Raw genomic sequence first — 21991 nt, 5'->3', positions numbered from 1 at the left:
ATAACAAATAATCCGAGTCGACAATTTCGATTACATTTCGCGCGCGTATATAGTACGTATCGATTACCCCCTTCTGTGTTTGTCAAAAAAAAAAAGAGAGAAAGAAAAAAGGAGAGTAATTTTGCCATAATTGTCATCGTAAGCGGTTACATTCGTGTTATATGAGCTTACGACGACGATGCGAGGGTCAATTGATGCAGAAGGGTGTGTCGTATAAGGGTCAAGAAAACATCCATTTCAAAAATTAGGCCATAATTTGATATTTGCTGATACGATTTGAAAATTGCCATGTTTTGGTTTTTGTATCGATGTTTACGAAGTCGATGCTTCTTGCCCGCCCCTTTCTTCGCGTCTGTTCCTTCGACTGGCTCAAGAGTAATTCTACATTAATTAAACCGCAGAACAGACATTTGGATAGTTTTTCAAGGGTTCGTACTGAAAATTTCCCCGAAAAAAAAAGTGACTTCGGGAACCAAAAAAGCTTTGAAAAGTTATAAATAAAGCATGAGCAAAACCATTTTTAAGTACATAAAATCACAACAAAAATTTAATTAAAATGAAACGAAATGAAGGCTTTAATTATTTTTCCTAAAAGCAGGACTTTTTAGTAATCATTTTCCCACAATTTTTGTGAAAAAAGCCGAAAACTCCTTTTTGTGATCATTGACCTCTGTGTCTGAGCTGACAAGGTCATCAACCTGTCTGGCTGTATGAAGGACCTCTTAAGGGCATTGACCCATGTATGATCTCTCAAGGTCACTGATCCATCTGCTAAGCTTCACAAGGTCATTGACCCTACATGTCTGACTCCACAAGGGTATCTGCCGGTCTGACCTCTCAAGGTTATTGACCTGTCTGTATGGGTTCTCAACGTCACCTATCTTCCAGTCAACCTTTTAAAAGGTCATTGACCCACCTTCTCCAGCCTACCAATATTGTATGTCATCTGTCTAGCCTCTTAAGGTCATTGACCCATCTGTCTAACTTTCCAAAGTTGTTTGTCCGTCCGTTTAGCCTCTCAAGGTCATTGACCTGTCTGTCTGGCTTCTTAAGGTCACTGAGCTACCTCCCTGGCCTTCTAATGATTGTCGTTTGTCAGTTTGATCGGCCTCTCGAGGTTGTCTGCGTGTCTGTCTATCCTTTTAAGGTCATCGACCCATCTGTCTGTCTTTCCAAGGGTGTTTGTCCGTCCGTTTAGCCTTTCAAGGTCATTGACCTACCTCTGTATGACTTCTTAAGGTCACTGGCATACCTGTCTAGCCCTCTAATGATGCGGTCGTCTTGTCAGTTTGTTCGGCCTCACGAGGTCGTCTGTGTGTCTGTCTAGCCTCACAAGGTCATTGACCCGTCTGACTGGCCTCTTAAGGTCACTGACCTACCTGTCTAGTCTCTTGCGGTTGTCTGTCTGCCTATCTTCGACAATTTTGGCAAGAAAGGACAAAACCAGGTAGAATGTGGAAAATGTTGAAACACCTTATTGTGACTCATCATTAAAGCTGGAATTTTTATGCAGAAATACGTATAATGAAAATATGCAATATTTTATGCAGTTTAGTCACCCAAAATTAGCAAAAAATATGCTAAAATTTCAGTTCAAGTGACGTATCCCCGAAACGATTGTTTTCAAGCTAAAAAACATGAAAACTGTTAATTCAAAACATAATGAACCCAGAGATCAAAAAACACATTTTTTTTTTCAAGTAGGCAAAACAAATCAATTACAAATTCATAAATCATTTCAGGAAAAAATGTTCATGATGACATTTTAGCATTGCTGCGATTTTTTGAACAAAAAATTCTTAAAAATATCCATTTTTGCAAAATTTTTGTAAATACTCGTATGCAAAAAAAATATCAAGGAATGATCAAATATACAAAAATATGCAGGTTTTCCCTTTAAAATATGCTAAAATATGCAATTTGGTCTGAAGTATGCAAAATGATATTGGGCTCATTCGTCAGGAAATTTCATGATTTGTAGAGATTTGATCAAATATACACTTTTTCTAGTCCACAGAAAAATATGCCAAGTATAAAAATCCCAGCTCTCTTACCACACTAAAAAAATGTTTGGCGTTGAATTGAAGAGGCTTGAGTGGGAATGACTAACTCAAAATTCACGATTTCCAAATTTTTAGGATGGAGTGGACTGGAGGGAGTGAGGAAGATTAAAGGAATCAAAATTGGAATCAATCTGCGAAAAATCAAAAGTTGTGAAACATAATAATGCAAAAATCAACCTCTGAGCAATTTTATTTTTAAGACAGAAAACAGTTTTTTGTGTGTTTTTTAAGGTTGACGAAATTTTACATCACGTCATCGCCCTTTCAAACTGACCTAGAGGGCTGTAATTTGTCATGTACAACTGAAGGGTAAGATGTGCCTTTTGGAAGTGACGATTTTTCAATCCCGCCTTACCTCTGTAGGCTGTACAGTTACCTATACAAAAACGTGGATTTTCGATTTTTTTCAACGGTTTTTGATTATGAGTCATGACACGGGGCTCCCAAAATTGACCAAAGGGGCCGAAATTTGGCATGTACATTTGGAAAGAATAATATGATTTAACTTTCGTAAATTTCATTTGAAATTACGAATTATTTATTGAAAATTTGTCCGTTCAACTTTTTTTAAAAATACACAAAAAAGAGGTGAAAGATGAAATTTACTCACCAAAAATCATTTAATTTTTTTGGATGGAAAAAATTGATCATTAATTCACTAAAATTTTAGTTCTGTTTCACGATCTTCCAAAAAAATTGAAATTGTGAAATTTGAAGCGTTTGCCGATGGGACGCATAGTGAGACTGAAAAAAGCTAAGTAGGTATTAATTTGCGATAAATGTTTACGATTATTTTTATGCGATTTTTTATAAAACGTTCTGTTCAAGAATTTACCTAAAATGATCTTGAATCCTAAAACCTGGAGCTTTCTCCAAAGGGGGAAAGGGGAAAGGGATGCTATTCACCTAAAGATGTAAAACCACGTATTTTAGAGATCATTTCCCAGCATTTTTCGGTACAGTTTTTACAAATCTCAAAACCTGAAATTTAAATCACCAACCGAAGATAAGGAGCTGAAATTCAATTTAAACAACTCGAAGCATAAGTATTTTCTTTTTAGGGTAATTTGGTTACTTTTACGATTTCTTGCTCGGCTCCCAAAGATTTTGCGAAAGTTTGAAATTCGATCACCTCTAAAATCAATGATCGGTGACCACATCACAAAACTGTTAGGGTTGTACATGTACGTATATGTTAATAGTATGAAGGGAGGGAATTCGACCAGAAAAATAGAATTCGTCTGAGCGCAACAAATTATAGTTACTTTTCTTTGATTCTACTCGTTCCATTTAAAACCACTAATTCGACGACGACAACAACAACAACAACAGCAAAAACTAAGTAACCAAAAAAACATTACGAAATTCTCTACCACCCTTGTTGAAAAAACTTGTCTTCCAGCATCCAAATGGTACAACACCTTTGTTTCTGCAGGGATCTTAGCAAAGACGAAGACGAAAACGGTGGTAGGTAAGGTATGCAGTATACTCGTAAGTATACTTCTCCTCTAACACCCCGTTATATCCGTCATTTCTCACCCTCGCGACGGACGCGCGGCCTTGCAGCTATAAATCAAGCTTACCGCACGTTTTCCAAATCGCGAAAACCATACACGTTTTATCAATATAAAACCGGAATAATTATCTGGAAAATGTTTGTAACTTTTTCAATCCACTACACGTGTTACGTTAGTAGGCGCGCGCGTAAATTGGTTTACACTTAAGGGACACCGGTGCATTAGGCGACCGGGCGAAACTCAATTTGCCGACGATATTTTCGCTCTTTTTTCCTCCCCCTTGGACCCACATATCGACGATGGTGGTGGTCTCTCAGTCGTTCTCGTCCTCGTCTTCGTCGACATTCGACACACATATATCGTATCAATTCGATGTTACATACACAGCATCGCACACACACACAGTGGTGAAGCTAGAGAGCGAGAGAGATCTCGTATTATTGGTATCGACGATGAAGGAAAAAAATATCTATCGTTTTGCTCCATTTCTACAATTACGACCGAGTCAAAGCGTGCAGGCGAATTTCCACACGACTTAAGTACAACATATTTCAGTCAATCGTGCCGAACCGTTTTCCAACGCACACCGATACGCGTATTGCACACCGAAAAAACCCAACTCGTACTCATATTTCTTTCCCCAGCTTGCATTAAAAATGTAAACGGTACTTCGTCTGCAAAAAGCTCCGCAGCAGTACTTTTGCCCCCGCGGAAAAAAAATTCCATCCATACGAGCGAGAGAAGAGAACTCGAAACGAGTATATTTTTCAATTTACCGCCGAAAAAAAAATACCCTAAATAGATAACGTCGTCGCATTTTTATATTTCTGCTTCTATCTGCTAAGCTTTTTCGCGTGACGCGAACTCCTCGAGTTTACGTGTTTTCACCCTTCACCCCATCCTGCACCTACTCATTCTGCGTCCACCATCCCAGCCTCCAAGCCTCCTTCACCAGTCACACAGCAATACGTCGTGGGTATTCGAAAATGGTACGTATATTTATTTATGGACTTAAACTGAGAGAAGTTACACCAACGTTTGCCCTCTTCTTCTATGTACTATGTACCACTCACCATCGTCTACTTTATCGAAAGGTATCGAAATTTCATTGCCAACCATTTTTTTCTACCCCCAATGAGCACAGCATCTCGATCTCAGCGGCAACGTTATACGAATAAAAATTGCTCCGCAGTGTTGTTTACGAGTTCGTTCCTTTCTCCATCTGCGATCTTTCACTGTCCTATCAAAAAAAAACCCTTTCAATTTACACGAGTAAAAATTTCACGGATAAATTAACAAAATTGATTGCGATTTCGTGATTTTTTTTCCTTCGCTGTTGTGGTAAGGAAAGTTCTTATCAGTGAGAATTGAAGTTCGATAGTTTTACTGCATTACCAAAATTTATAAATGAAAAGAGAAAAAAAGTGAAAGATGAGAAATATTTCCTGAGAGGCAAAAAATATGAAAGTATAAATCACAACGTAAGGTATGAATTTCAGGAGTTGAAAGTTCATTTTTTCATTTTCTTGAAAATTAAATGTACTTAACTAGAAAGTGAAAATTAGTACGAATATGTAATATACATATGTACATACCACATTTCCTCACACTCACAAAAAAATGAGCAGGCCACCATTTCGACAGTTCTAAAAATTCAGGAAATTTTTAGACCTCATACTTAAATGGATTAAAAAAGGTTATGAGCAATTTTCAAACCATCAGCAACATTTTGCAAAAAATCCAATTTTCTGAAAAACCAGCTCAAAATCAGTCTAAATGATTTTTAGGACATAAAAATGGTCCTAGTGGGATTAGGGACCCATCCGACCAATTAAGCTCAATTTTCTTTAGATCGAAAGACCATACAAAAATATATTATCACTTTCCAAAATTTCAGGAGTTTAAGTGCATTTTACGATTTTAGGTAAATTTTAAAAATAAAAATGCAAAAAATGCAAAAAAATCAAAATTTTACAAATTAATATAAAAAGCTAAAATTTGGTATGTATTTCATTTTTGACCCCTCCCCGTCTCTAAAAAAAACTTACTGAACCGTTTCAAGAAATTCTGGAGCCTCCAGGTCCAGCGATATTTTGGAAATAAACTCTGATAAACATTTATGATTCCAAACTAATACTCGCCTATTTTAGTAAAATGATGAGTAATTGGTCGAGTGAGCTAATCAACAAACAACAATCGCGCTTATACACACTAAAATTAAATTGTACAAATTTTATGGAATTTTTTTGGAAAACTTGGAATTTCCGAAATGTTATTGGAGGCTTCAGAATGGCTTTAAACTACTTTTGAAACGAGAAAATGGGGTGAATTTTAGTTTTTCAACTGGATTTGATAGTACAATTTTGCAGAAATCTGAACGTTCAAAAATCTGCTGGAGACTCCAGAACTGCTTAAAATAGTTCAAACCCGTTTTCAATCGATTCATAGGGTGAAAAATAAGGTATGTACCAAATTTCAGCTTTCTAGGTAAATTCGGTCAAATTTTGATTTTTAAAAATTTACTAAAAATTCAAAAATGGACTCAAGCGCTTAAAATTTTGGCTGGTGATTTATTTCTGCATGGCCTTTCGATCTAGCTTTGTCCGGTTCAAAATTTTTTGTGGAAATTGAGACAGACTTTTTTCCATCCAGAAGAACTAGATTTCCAAAAATTAGTTGCTCAAGAATTCGATGAGAAATATGCATCTTCTAAGCTTATCATCGAACCACATTTATCCGATTTCTCTCCATTCCAACTTCCAGGCACCCCTTCGGACACTGTAAAACAAAGCCATTCCTCAACCAAGTACATTAAACTCAAAAATCCTCGAACCCACGAGTCCGCATTTTGAAACGTAACAAATTACACTCGGCCATCGAATCGAGAAAACTTCATCATCGCCAACTAATTAATCGCATGAATGAAAAAGACATTTAGGCGAAGTAATAATAATGAAATACGCGTATAGCCGCATACATACGAATGAACACAACTTAGCAGCGAGACAATTAACGCAAACATTCATACATTCATACCATGTGTAGTGTACACATTTTTATCACTCCGACCAAGTGGCCTTACTATACACCTCTCACATCCCGCATCACAAACTCACAGTCGTAGCTCACACGTGATACCGCACCACCACCCACACCCTCTCTCATCTTCGCCAGTTCAGATATGTAATCCGAATCCGAATCCGTTGCTGAAGAATTTCCATGCCGAAATAACAACAGTAGGTACTGTGTAGTGTGTTGTGTATGTGTACATAATATGTATCTATCAAGTGAAAGGAATTTTATTAGGGGTACGAAAAATACGCGCTTTTGGTGACTAATACCCATTTACCCATTTCCCAGAATAAACGCAGCCCAGCGCCGCCCAGCATTTGCAAAAGCACAATGATGACTCACAATAAGAAAATTTATGTTTTTGACGGGTGTTTTCAAGATGACATATCCGACAAATGTACATACATACAAACAAGCCTACCGCCTTTTAATAGACTCTCTCGGAAACGACTCAGCAGTGTAGGGCGTCTAATCGAAGAAAAAAGTAGGCATTTTTTTCCTAGTAAAACGACACCAATATCCTCACTAACGTAAGTACAACAAGTGCTCGAAGAAAATTGCATCCGGGAATTTCAGCAACAGGGTAGGTATCTAATCTACCTACTGGATTTTTTTAAAAAAATTGGGTGCTATTTTTTCAAGGTGTCCCACAAAATTTCAAAATAAAAAGCAGGACTTTTGGAATGACAAATTTTCTCAAACACTTTACGAATTCATATTTTAATTGAGGAGGAGGAGGAGGAGGAAGAGGGGAAGGGAGAAGACTCCAAAAATTCGACATCATCAGAATTATCGCTTTTTTAAAAATCTTCAGATAGGTCGCTTTTTATGGGGGGGGGGGGAGGAGGAGGAGTTGAGATGTGAAAAATACTTTCACAATTTCAATTTTTTGTTTCTGGCTAATTCCATAGAAACCCTTCAGAGAAATGGGGAACAGTGAGGCCCCACAATATCTAGCCATTGATGATTTTATGCAGAACTGCTAAACTTCGATGGATCATACCTCGAGAACGATTAAACTTGCAATAAATCTGTTTACGAAGTTTTACAGGGAACGGAATAAAAACTCAAAATCAATGATCAAAATTAGAAAACCTCGAAGTTGAACTTTGACTGTGAAAGCTCAAGTTTTTATGATGAATACAACAGCTGAAAGCTATAATAATTCAGTTATTTCAAAAAGTTACAGCGAAGGCACTTTTTTCATCCTTCATTCAACGAATTAATTTTCAAAATGGGATCTCAACACCTGTTAGGAGGGGTGATAAGAGCTCATAATTTTGAGTGAAATTCAACAAAATTATACAAAGATGAAGTGGCATGTCAATTGTCAATAGTTCGAAAGAGTTGAGTTCAAATTTTCGTAAATTCCCCAGTTCCCACCAGAACTCCAAACATGGTTAAAATTCCAAAAAATTCCAAATGACATTTGGGACGTCATTTAATATTCGAAGGTGCTGAATTTGAATATTTATTCATTTATTTATCAAATACGACTCCTCAATAGTCTCCCATCTTTCAAATTTAAAAAAAAAAGGAAAAATGGCAAAAATGTGATGTTACTCATGATGATTGATGATTCCTACACGTTTCTTCAGGGTGCCACGTTCCAAAATTGATTGAAATTTTGAGACACACTGCCAAATCATTCCCTTTTCTAATTTTTAAACTTCTCATGGAGTGAGTGAGAGAACAATTTTTTTTTCAAATGAAATTTTAAAAAATGAAAACTATGGGGACAATTTTCCCAAATAGGTAAGTTTTAGAAATGATAAAATCCAAAACGTGGTAAAAAAAGAACGTCGAATGCCAAGTGAGAAAAACAATAAAATGTTCCAAAATTTCACAAAAAGAGGGAATAAATCTGAAAAGTCAACCCTCCTCTTCCCCCCCCCCCAAATCAACCATGTCTTTATTATCTACTAACTGAAAACATTTCAACCTAGAAGAAAATCTGTTTAAAAACGAAGAACTTTTGCAGCTTTTTAAAAATATTCTGCTTTTTCATATTTTTACATTTTTTGCTGCTGGAATCTAAACTTAGGTAAGTATATATTTCAGTTTTATCATTTTTCTGATTTTTTGAACAAATTTTTAATTTTTTTTTTCAATTTTATGGGCTATTAAAAAATTTTTCAAGTGTGTTTCGAGCGAAATTCATGACTTTTTCATGACATTTCATGACTTCTATGACCATTAGACACTCTGAAAATCACTACTTTCTTATCATTTTCAAATTAAAATTTTGAGAAATCACTCGACTCGACCCCCCCCCCCCCCCCAAATGAACGAGATACATTTTACTGCAGGACGACAGAGCTACTTTTCAAATAAATGAATATAATATTGTAAACTCTCTGGCAAAATTTTTTTCCCAGGGGCCTTTCTTTGAGGACCTCTGACTAAGCTTCATATACTACTGTGAGCCTAGAAATTTTTCCAAGTATGTAGTCTCTGTCTCAAAGTACATTTCCTCACCAATTTCTATAAAAATCCATGATTTTCTTTTCACTGCAACAATGCACCATGTACATACCAGACCCTTATAGAGTAAGGTACACGCTGGGTCAAAGTATCTTTCACTCGATAAAATTTCTGTAATCGGGATGAGCTCGTATCTACGAGTAAGTTAGGTAGCCGAAGAATGATGATAACATTAGGTAGTCTAGCTCGAGTCGATACTGATAATATTTTAAGCAAACCACGTAAACGATATAATTAGTCGATAATTTTCGAAACGTCGGGCTCGACGCTCGACGGACGCGGCGCAAGGCGCAATGTTCCCATAAAATCCATCCTGTCACGTTTTCTCAACACTACCGATATACTATAAGGTCAACGCGAAGGAAGTTGAGAGGAACAGGAGAGATAACAACACCGCAGTGTAACCATAATTATTATAGTGATGAGGGGGAAAAAACGTGCCAAATTCGCGAATTTCTCCGTTTCTTTATCTCGGTCGCGATGTAATTTCTAATATTTCTAGATTAATTCGGGTCCGCGTAGGTAGATATATTTTACAGTAATTTTTTCCCAAATCGCATTACCCGTACCTTTCAACCAGCTGAGGGTATATGATGTGGTCGCGATGCGACGACTATAAGGCTCACTGTACCGAAGCATTTTGCATAATAATGACCATTCGTTCGTTTACACAGTACACTGGCCTGACCACGGTGGAAAATTTAAAGCGTAAAGTTTTAAAACATAAGCTAAGCTCGAATGTATCTACATCGAAATATTATACGTACGAAACAACTACATACGAGCTAATTAATACAGCGTTACGTATTTCATTTGCGGAGCGCGGGTGCTTTGCGGCTACGACGACGGCGGCGCGCCGATAATGATAATGTATGCTTACTATACCCTGCCCAGTGCCCTCTTCTGCCTCTGCCTTCGACTAATATGTTCGCACAGTGAGTACCTTGCTTGTGCGCCGCCGTCGACCAACACGCGTCCTTCTCCTTCATCCTGTATACCTTTTACCAGTGCAGGATGAGAAGCAGCTTTTTGCTCCATAAACCATATTTGGATATATGACGTACCAAAAGTCGGGCGACTCTTTAAAACAAACAACGTAACGCCTCTTGGCTCTAAATATTTCACATTAAACCATTTTTTTTTTCTCCGTCTTCAGCCTCATCTACTCAAATGACGTGTGCGATTCGCCAGTGCCCTGTGCTCCATCCATACTATAGGTACATGCATACGTGTAATAAGCGACCGCTTGGACGACTATTCTCGCGCCCTATACCCGAAATCTAATTAGTTTTGCGGCCTGCCGTAGGTAAATATTTATTAACCTCTATGCACACCCATCCTTTCACCCTTCAACCGGCTCCACAATAACGTTTACCCTTCCAGTCCGGCTGTCGGTATTACGCGATTCCCTTCCTCTTGCTGGCCGATTTTCGCACACCACGGTATACGTAAAACCACCTACAAAGAGTGCAATTTCCTTAGGGAGGGTGGAGGAGGAGGGGTGCTTTTTCCTCGTTCATCCGGTTCGCTGAACCGCAATCCGACGACCAGGTAATGAGATTTTTCTTTCGTTATTCGCGATTTCCGCGTTTTTTTATCATCGTGTTTATTCCCTTTCGTTCTCTGCAGTCTTAACGTTATAACATTATCTATTTAACTGTACGTCAGAGGTCGATTATGACGTGACTTTTGATAAAAAAATTTTGCCGTATCATCGAGCATTGCCACATTCTTGCTAATAATTCATCATCAACGAATATTATTGGCAAAAAAATACCTATTTCAATTAACTTTTCAGAGATTTGAACGTTCTTTGTGAAAATGAAAACGGACTGTTTCCATCCAAATCGAATATCAACAAGTGCAAGCAATTTTTTTGTATTGTTTATATCTCCAGTGATGAAAAAATTTTGGCATCAAACGAAAAATAATCAAGTGAATTCAAAAAACACCATCAAGCAAAGTTTCAGAAGTTGAATTTCATTTTCCAATTTTTGATGGAAAAACCAAAATTTGATCAGATAGAGACAGAAGGACGAAATATGGTTTGAACCCTATTTTTGACCTTCTGAAGCCACTGATTTAAATTTTTTAGCGTAGATTTTCATTTTACCCGGTTTTAAAATTTCCATAAAAATGGTCCAAATAAAATTTAGCACCACGTTAAAATATTAAGCAATCACATGAGCCCTTCGTTAAGTTGGAGCACAAGTTTTCAAAATTTTCAATTCCAAAATTTCTTTGAGAATTGGAAAATTCAAACATTTTTTTGGAACTTTAGAACAGCTGAAAACCACTATTAATCGATTCATATAGGCCAAATTTCAACGTTTAACCTCTCTCCAGTGATGAAAAAATGTTGGCACCAGACGAAAGTGATAAAAATTTGACCACTTTTTAAAGGAAAGCCCAAAATTTGATCAGATTGAGACAAAATGACGAAATACAATATTAGAGCCCAATTTTTGACCTTCAGAAGCCATTGCTCTGAATTTTTTAGCATGAATGTTCAATTCATTCGATTTCAAAATTTCCATAGAAAGGAGCTAAATAAAATTTAGCACCACAGAAAAATATTAAACAATCACATGAGCCCTTTGTCAAGTTGGAGCACAAATTTTTAAAATTTTCACTTCCAAAATATATCTTGGGGACTGGAAAATTGACAAATTTTCTTAGAACTTCAGAACGACTGAAAACCACAATTAATCGGTTCCTATAAGCCAAATTTCAACGTTTTACCTCTTTTGAAAAATATTTTTTCATAGAAAATGAGCCAATTTCCAAAACTCATCAAAAATTTTAAAAAAATGAAAAAATGAAATTAAGCATAGGTATTAAATTTTGCCTGAACGTAATCTTGGGTCCAAACCAAAAAAGTGCCCTCAATCCCCCCAAAAAGTTGACAGTTTTACGAGAAGAAAAAATTATTTGGCATTTCAGTAAAGAAATTTTAGATTTTCAGAGGGGCCAGAGCCTCTAACCCCACATTTTTCCAAGTTATTGTGGGACAAAAAATTCTTGTTTCATTCGATTTAAGACTCTTGAATGAATGCAGATATTGATTTTTATGTAAAATCCAAGCTCACAATCAGTAGGGTTCTAGGGCCCTTTTTTCAAAGCATACTCATTCGAACCGCTTGATTCGACGAAAAAAGTATCTTCAAATCAGCTTTAAAAAGTTACCTTGAGACCCATCAAAATCGATTAAACTAAAATCTACCCACCAATTATGAAATTTTTTTGCAAAAGGAATAATATACGACCTATCAAAAAATGTTGAAATTTCGCGTATGTAACAAAAATGCACGAGATTTTTTTTTCATCATTTCCAAAAAAATTGTCAACTTCAACTCCGAAAAATGTTCACAAAACCGGTATGCATCCTATCAAAACAGGATGAAAATCTTTTTTTTTTCAATATAGGGGTGGTAGATCAGTCACCAGTCAGATTTTATCATAGGTTACGTATTTACTTACGTTAGTCAAATTTCAAACTCACTAGATTTTGACTCGAAACATTACAGTTGATGTCAACATTTTGGCAGCAGAAAGGAGAGGGGATGGGGGGGGGGGGGTCAAATACCTTGTATTTTAGATTTCAATTTTGTTTCCATTTACGAAACCAAAAAATCATCATCACATTAATTTCCCATCAATCGAATGATTTAAAACGAACTGCAATATTTTTTCTCAATGAGACGAATTAAATGTAAATTTTTCAATAAAATTTAATAAATTTCAAATCAACACCAAACAAACATTTTTGTACATGCGGCAAAATTCCTCGAATCATAAATAAATGAAAATCATTCTTACCACTTCACATTTTCTTCAAAAATCATCCAAGTATTTCGCGCTGATATCCCAAAAAATTGATTCCATTCACCTAAAACAAAAAAAAAACAAAAACAAAAAATTAGCAAACCATCGACAAACTCGAGTCTAAAATTCCAAACAAGGACATTTTTTTCAAAAACGATTAAAAATACTAAATTAATAAACGCAATAAATCACGAACTTTTAAAACTGAAACTTTTTCATCAGTTTCTAAAAAAAACACCCCCACTCCAGTATAAAAAAAAATACGCTTATATATCTCTAATGAACAATAACTCAAAACCGTGTCATCCTCTAGCATAATATCTCTCATTTGGAACCATCGCCGCCACCACAACTTTACTATCGTGACCTCCTGGGGATTCCTTTGCCACACCGATCGGTATAAATAAGCCAGAACGACTACGGGGTTCGTTTGCCATCAACCACAAGCCAACAATTCGTTCTTTCGATAAAATTCGGTCACGCTAATGACCATATGGTGATTCAATTACACATACGAGTTATTTTTCGATGCAAAAGCCATGTTTTTCGAGCACCTGGTATTGTAGTACAGAAGTACATATAAGAAGTAATTTCATCGTAGAAACAAAAGAAAAATCATATAGGTTTTCTCTGCTTATGATAAATCGACGATTATTCCAACGGAAATTAATTTCACTGTCGATGTATATTGTATGCGTTGAACATTGACCCTGAACCCTTTTTCCTTGCGTTCTCATTTCGTCGGTCAACGTCCTTCGTGTTTTACGTCAAGACGTTCTCGTCGAATCTCGAACGCTAGTTTTGAGGGTGCTTTCGAAAGAAAATTTTTCTCTTGATTCAGTCGAGTTGAACTAGGTGATGCTTTCTTCTTCTCGTTCGAAAATGGATGACGATGAAAAATTCTCGTCGAGGATATTTTTACGAGGTAATTAATTATCTTTCAAGTAAGCGCAATAAAATCGATTTTCATTCAGATTTTCAAAAATTTCTAAAAATATTTTCTGGAGTATGAAATTTGGCGAAGATGTCAGGGGTCCTCAAATATGGCAAGAAGACAAAACACGAGAAAACTGCGCCAAAAAATACATATTTTAACTTTCTCAAAAAATTCGTAACGTTTCCTCAAATCTTGAAAATGTTGAAAAGTTTGAATATCGTATAATTTTTTCGATCTGGCTCCGTTTTTGACCCCTCCCCCTACTCCTCCTCCTCAACCAAACATGCTCTCGAACGCGGTCAAAATGGTAAAACATTAAAAAATTATACTGACATGTCTCTGGCCTGGTTTTCGAAAGTGCCAAGATCGAATATCCACTCATTTTTTAGATAAAATCCTTCATTGCCACTACAGCTACCTAATTTTTAAAAAATACATGAAAATTTCCACTAATTCGAGGTCACCAAGTCCAAATAGCAGAAATTTCAACTTTTTCGAATTTCTAGAGCAACTGCCTCATACCCTGCGCAATTTAGGAACCACCGTTGCGTCGAAATCCTACACAAAAATGACCAATTAATAGCAACGCGTGTTTAGATGAAAAAATAAAAAAAAACTAGAACACAACGCAACAAGCCCAGTTTACAAAAGGAAAAAAAATCCTAAAAAATATTCATTAACGTTACTAACATCGTTTTATTTATTATAATGGTTCATTTCCTCATTACTCGATCAGCTTTAAAGCCAACGAGCACAGTCAACAACGGCCACGGTAGCAAAGGAGACGCAGGGCACGAATAATTCAACATTAAAAATTCGTATTTCATAATACATTATACCGCAACGAGTTTACAATATAGTAATATACAACAAATAAAATGGCAACATCGTTGTTGTCGTCGTAGTCGTCGTCATTGCACCCAGCCCAACCTAACCTACCAACGCAACGCAAACACCAAAACAAAAGGGATACTTTCATCCCAGTACGTGGTCCCTTTCTCGTCCCTGGTTCCTATACTTTTCCTGCGTATTTTTTCTAATTCAACACGTAACAACTAGTTTCCGTTCAACGTTCGTACATTCGTTTCTTTTTTCCACGTCAATAAAAAGCATATTTCCTTTTTGTCAACATTTGAGAGGTAGCTAGGTAGGTAGAACTAGAAGGCGAAAACTCGAAAGTTCCGAGTAAAAATGCCTCACTCGCTCGATTGAGAAAAATTCGCAAACAACCGAGTACATATTTTCCATACGAAATCGCGGAAAGTGAAAAATTACCAAAACGAAAGTTTACGATAATATAGCATTTTCATGGCAACATCTAAACCATCGCCAATATTTACACATGTGGCTAAATTTGTCATCAAATTTTGAGCTATCAAAGTCACACTGGCACCGAATGCTTCTGAGATACGGATAGGTACTAAATATCAGAATTTACACGCGAATTTCACTCACACATATGCCTATCAGTCAGTACCGACGAATTATATGATAACGGTATGCATAGTACGGTATGATCGACGATAAACGTATCATTAATCTTTTAAAATATGTCGTTGTGGTAAAATATGTCGCAGGAACTCGATATATTTTAACAAGGATGCATACCATATAACGACTAACGTTACTTTAAAATATATATCGTCGTTGATATAATTTAATAATTGCTGAATCACGAATGCTTATTTACGCGAGACCATCGCATACGTACGTACAACTACACAGCGTTAGATTAATTCTATTCCAGTTGCTAATTTTTGCTCCGGATAAGCAGAAAAGTACACGTAAGAGAAGAAACATTTACAAACACTAAATTCCAACGCATCAGAAAAAATTATGATTAGCAAATGGCTCATCTGTGAAAATGAAGGGGCAAGTCGTAATCTAACGGATGGAAATTCAATCTCTTTAAATTCCTGATATGAACTTCACGTACGAATACAAAATTGTTGTTTTCTGAAAATTACGACGAGAAAATTGGAGTTCCAAAATGAAAAAGATGAAAGGTACCCTCTCTTCTCATCTTCCATAAGATGGGAAGCAATCCCTGCAAAATCAATTCTGGATTTTTTCTGAACTCTAGCCCGGTGGGTGGGGGGGGGAGAAGGAGATGTATTAAGAAAATTGAAGGCCTCGTATTCAATAATTTCCAAAATAAGTGACTCTATAGTAACCAAACAGTATCCTAATAAGTGACAAAACGCGAGCAAAACATTTTAATGAAGAAAAAAATCACCCCCAAAAAAAAGCACAGAACATTACAAATTGAATAATATTCTAGATTCTTATTATAACAAAAAGGAACTACTTTGAAATTTTTTGATAGAAAAGCAACACTGACAATTTGGGCAATTATTATTATTGAAAAAATTTAGATTTTTTGGAATTTTTTGGAAAAAACGACAATTTTTTAGCAATTTTGATAAAAAGCGAGAACTTTTTACAATTTTTAGCAAAAAGTGAAACTTTGACAATTTCGGTAAAAAGCAGGTTTTTTGGTGATTTCTGGCAGAAATTTTGAAACAAAAAGTAAAAATCTTTAGCAATTTTCAGAAATTTTTTCTAAAAGCAAAAATTTTACAATTTCAACAAATATTTGCAATTTTTTTAAACGTGAGTCTTTGACAATTTTTTAGGTAAAAGAAGGACACTCTTTTGTAGCTTTTGGTAAGTTTCGCAAAAAAGCAAAACTTTTGGATAATTTTGGAAAAAAAAACTTTTTGGAATTTTTTGACATTTTTTGGCAAAAAGCAAGACTGACAATTTTTGAATAATTGGCAAAAAATGGATAAATTTTGGCAATCTTCGATAAAAATAGGAGACTTGGTAAAATTTTCTGGTAATTTTGGCAAAACACCAAGACAAAGGCAGGATTAGGACTTCTAGAAGCCCTGTTACCCTGTTTGCGATGTACTTCAAGATGTTGAACAAATGGGATTAATTCTACTCTATTTTTAATGAATCACAAAAATTAAGATACGACAGAAGAAAAATCGTAAAAATATATGTTCACAACTCTTCACCCCTCCCATTCTTCTCAATCCGATAGACAGGAGTTACAGTTCGTCAGTCAGTAATATTCAATTGCATTAAATTCCAAGAACTAAATATCACTCATCAGATATCCTACAAAGTGACCGGGGTGCAGGGGGTGTCTAATCAAAGCGAACACTGGACAGTAGATGGATACCAGTCATTAGATCTTCGTTTCTTATCTGCATAATTTTTTTAAAGCTCTTATCACTGAAATAAGCTTCATAAATCTTTCACACACGTTGATACGAATTGCGATAAAATACAAAATAGTGAGTGAATTATTGTACATAACATGATTCGTTAACGTTATTTCCTATTATTTCACGCCATTAAAACATAAAAATTTACATTTAGGTAGCTTCTTATAAAGGATGGAATTTTTTAACGACTTCATAATTTTTTCAAAAATAAGTAATGAAGTAGGTAGAAGAGCAAAATTCTTGAAAATTGAAAATAAATAATATATATATACATCTTTGAAACTCGCTGCGTATACAATTCCCCCTTCCCCCCCAAAAAAAACCAACACTCAAGTACTTGATTAGGACAGTGATATGCAACTTTCGAACATGACCACGAAAATCTGATTTCCTGCTTCGATACCAATCCAAAATAATCTCAAATAAGGAGAGCCAGAAAAAAAAATTGAAATTAATGAGCAGAATTTTTCAAAAAATTAAAATGTCTCATTTCTTTTTCTATGACAAAATATTGAGAGTAAATTTTAGCGTCACTTCCTGGAATTTGAAAATAGATTACGACACAAATTCACTCGGGAAATACTTCAGGCATTATATCATTGCAAAAAATCGTTATCTTCAAAAAAAAAAAAAAATGAATAAATTGTTTTTGCCAATTTGATGATCTCACATCAAATAAACACTCTTGATGAAAAAATTTTGTCGAAAAATAAATTACAAATCGCATCGAGTGATTAATAATCAGTCATCACGTGTCGTACCCTTTTTTAATCTTTTCAGAGTCATCAACTAGTTATGTAATTTTCGAATAAAATCACCATTTATTTATTCCGAATAAAATATGGATTTTAATGATGGCAATTTTTAAAATAATTTTTCAATCGATAAATCTCACCGGCCCAATAATAAATCCACCCCCGCCATTTCTCCCTTTTCCCGCTGCCTCGACCGTTGCCAAAGTTAAATTTACCTCTCGGAATTAATATCTCGCTTCCCACACATCCTGCTCCTATAAAATGATAATTTCGTCAAATCTAAATTCGAATAATTTTCGATTTTTCGCTATTAAATTATTCCGACGACTCCGCAAACTGTGTAAAAATTTTCAAATACATCGAGGAGTCGCATTCGTATCACACACGTATAGGTATGTAGATGTCCTCTCTTCTCTTCGCTTCCGTTTTCCTCACCCTGTATACGCAGAAAACCTACGACATGTCAATACTTCGGTGGTAATCATATGCGCATAAATTCAAATTCCGAACCAGGGGGGAGAAAAATATCCACATCAAAGACCTGTAACACGAGACTCGGCTGCGCTAGCTACGGAGTGTTTAACGAGCGAAATTCGGCCCGAACTGGCGTGAGGCGGTATTTTCGCTTGAACTTCGTACCACACACCACCCTCCTGGATAGGCACTTTCAACTTTTCGTGTCAGTTATCAAAATACTCGTTCTAAACATCCAATTACCCTTCACGGTAATATCCGATTATAGACGGGTAATTGTCCAATCATTTTGGGCTTTAGCTCGGAGAAAATTTTGGTCTGATGTTTTCATTGTATTATGTTAATTAAAAACTTTCCCTCCCTTAAACATTTTTATGATTTTTTTTTTGAAATAGTCTTACTCTCAAATTTAAATGGGGATGAAGGAGATTAGAGGGAATCGTCCACTGGGAGGGGGGGGGGTGCTTCTGAAGAAAGTTTTTCTTCAAAACACATTTAAAACAGCGCCTTTGATTGCAATGCATTCGATGGGGGCAAAATTTCAAAATTCGCCCTCATACAGGACTCAAAATAAATTCAAAAAGCTGAAAAAAAAATCTTCGAAAATTTGTCTTCCTTGGTGAGTTTTTGTAGTTTCTCGAAAAACACAGTCTATACAACACGCTGTCCATTGGACACTTTCGACAGGTAATGCGATAAAAGCATCGATCTAAAATTTTCTTCACGCTTGGTCAATTTTTTCTCCCAATTTAACAAGACTACACGACTGAAAATTGCTAAGGTTTCACGAAAAGTATCATGCCATACAATTACTTATACACAACTGCCTAAGTAAAATACCTCGAACACAACCTGCGGCTTACAAGTGGCATACATACTGCGATGATCGCAAATCGTTGTTTTACGTACACATTGCATCCGCCTGCAGATGCGAATATGCGACCAGCTTGGTTTTGACTCACACGAGACGACAAGACTGCTCAAGTGATAGAAAAATGTTGCAAAGTTTCATCCCAAACTTCGCAACTTCTTCTTCGGGTACTTTAAACTGCATTACGAATCATGAAAAAAATATCTCGATACGATTCCGTCTCACATAGTTTTTTTTTCTTCTTCTTTTTCTTTACTTTCTTTTCTTCGTCGTATCATCGTCTTCTTTCAATACGTATAATCGCCGCACCGGACCTGCTGCCGGACATACTCCGTTTTATCATCTTTTTCGTCGACTCGTATAGAAAGACGATTATTTTTCAACGCTTGTCCGAAACAAAATGTGATTATAAGCCTAAGGCCATGTAAAATTTTCCTCGTCAGTCGTCTCGTGCTGTCCAAAATTAAAGCTCTCCAAACTTCTACATCCATACTACATACATACAATATACTCTCATATCCACGCGACTGGCAGCAGCAAGAATATACAGTATATCTCAACTCGACGAAGTAGTATTCGCCCCAGTTATGTGAAACTTTCGTATCTCGCCAAACCACACTATAAGCTCCGGCCGCACCTCGACTCGAGTCTAATCGTAATATTTCATTTAAGATATTTCTCTCTAGTCTCAACTCATTCTCTTTGGCGAACAGAGAGGGTTATTGCAATCACAACTTATATAGAGAGAAAGATTCTTTACGCTCCCCGTTCGGTGCGATCCTTCTAACGCGTGTATCCGCACCACGACCCTTTTCTTTATATCCGGCGCATTTTTGCGGTCAGTTTGAACGTTTTTGAAATTGGTTCTTTCGTCAATTATTTCCATATATTGCCCTTTTCTTCTTATTATTTTGTTCGCTCGCATTTATACGTTCAGTCGTTCACTTGTTCGCGTTGTTGTGTTTCTCGCGAAAGTCTCGTCTTGCGTGGGCGAGACGATGTTTGATGCCCCTTTCCAAAAATCTATACACAAAAAGCCCTTTTTATATAAATGGGTTTTGGGCAGAAAGACATTTCCGTTCAAAAAATTCCCTCTATCCCCTCTTTTAAAAAATAGGTTATTCGAATTGCAAAATTTTCATACTCATAGCGGGCATGCAAATGCAATATAACATGGCACTAATTTTAATAGAAAATCAAAAATGCAAATTTTTTGATTTGATGATCAGATTTAGTCTTTATCACAGAAATACGTTCTCAGATTTAAAAGTTGCTCACTGGCTGCACTCTTGGACAATCTCAGAGAGCATACCTTACTAATTTTTTCAAAAAAAAAGTAATCCAAAAAAGTAACCATAAAAAGTTACAAAATGTGAGCAAAACATTTTAATGCAGAAAAAATTACTTGACCGACAATTCTAGCAAAAGGCACGACTTATAACAATTTTTGGCAAAAAAGTGAGCTTTATCAGCTACAATGTATCATTGGTAGAAAAATGAAAGTTTTGGGTAATTTTTGGTAAGAAGTAAGATTTTTCACAATTTAGCAAAAAACAAAACTTGAAGATTATACGCCGACTTAAACGTAAAAAACCTTTAGCTTTAACTAATTAATTGACACATATGTAGATAACCCAAATACCTAGGTTAGAAACATATTAAATGATTACCAAAAAAAAAAAAATTTATAGCAAATGACAAGGTTTTTTGTCAACTACTGGTAACAAACGAGGCTTTAGAGAAACAGAAAAGCGTTATTAAAAATTGTTGGCAAAAAAGAGAAAGTTTATGAAAATTTCAGGCAAAAAGCAAGACTCTAAAAATGTGGCAAAAATCAAGTCTTTTATACTTAGGCTACAATGAATGGCAAAAAGTGATACTTTTGACATTTTTGTCAAAAATGCAAGACTTTTAGGCATTGTTTTAAAAACAATAACTTTTTAAGAATTTTTTTGCAGAAAAGTGAAAATTTTGTTATTTTGACCGATTTTAGGACGTTTTTTTGGAAAACTGGAATTTCTCAAAAGTAGCTGGAGCCTCCAAAGCAGCTTGAAACCATCTGCAATCGACTCAGCATTTCAAAAATTGGGTACAAACTGAAATTCAGCTTTTTTCGTCAAACAGAGCAGGCATAGAGAATTGTCATTTTCAATTATAAAATTATTACTGGACAAAAATGTGGTTCCGAATTTGCAGACGTCAATTTTGGAAAAATGGTATGTAATCGGTCAAGTGGGTCACTGACAAGCTCCAACCGCGAGCATTCGTACTAAAGTTGATTTGGACCGATTCTGGAGCGTTTTTCTGGAAAGCTGGAATTTCCAAAATGTTGCTGGAGCCTCCAAAACGGTTCAAAACCACCGCCAGTCGACTCAGCATGTTGTAATTAGGGTACATGATGAATTTCAGCTTTCCATTTTCGTGTTGTGAAATTGAGTTGAAATTTAGAGTTCCAAAAACCTGCTGGAGGCTCCAGAAGTGCTCAAAACGGCTGGAAACCGTTTCCAATCGATTCGGCGGCTGTTGAATAAAGCACAAACCAAATTTCAGCTTTCTAAGTTGATTTGGTAAAATTTTGATTTTTTCCATTTTGAGCCCAAAGATTTCCAAAAATTCACCAAAGGTCGAAAAATCTGCTTCAGCACTTGAAATTTTGACTGGGGGTATATTTTTGCATGTTCTTTCGATCCAACTTTGTCCAGTTCAAAAATTTTTTCGTCAGTTGGGATAGGTACTTCCCTTGTTATTATTAGAAGG

General features: G+C 35.9%; 1 long non-coding RNA gene across 1 annotated transcript in view; it reads right to left on the bottom strand.

Annotated features, from left to right (window-relative positions):
* LOC135844354 (uncharacterized) overlaps positions 1 to 21991 on the bottom strand; it is a 49603-nt gene that overhangs the window by 7657 nt on the left and 19955 nt on the right. The window contains exon 2 of the long non-coding RNA XR_010558500.1: positions 12956 to 13025. This is a non-coding gene — a long non-coding RNA (uncharacterized LOC135844354). The remainder of the gene's footprint in view (positions 1 to 12955; positions 13026 to 21991) is intronic.

Source organism: Planococcus citri, chromosome 4 (genome assembly GCF_950023065.1).
Source record: "Planococcus citri chromosome 4, ihPlaCitr1.1, whole genome shotgun sequence".
Taxonomy (NCBI): domain Eukaryota; kingdom Metazoa; phylum Arthropoda; class Insecta; order Hemiptera; family Pseudococcidae; genus Planococcus; species Planococcus citri.
The sequence above is the reverse complement of the archived record's forward strand: the minus strand, read 5'-3'. Positions and strand labels throughout refer to the sequence as shown.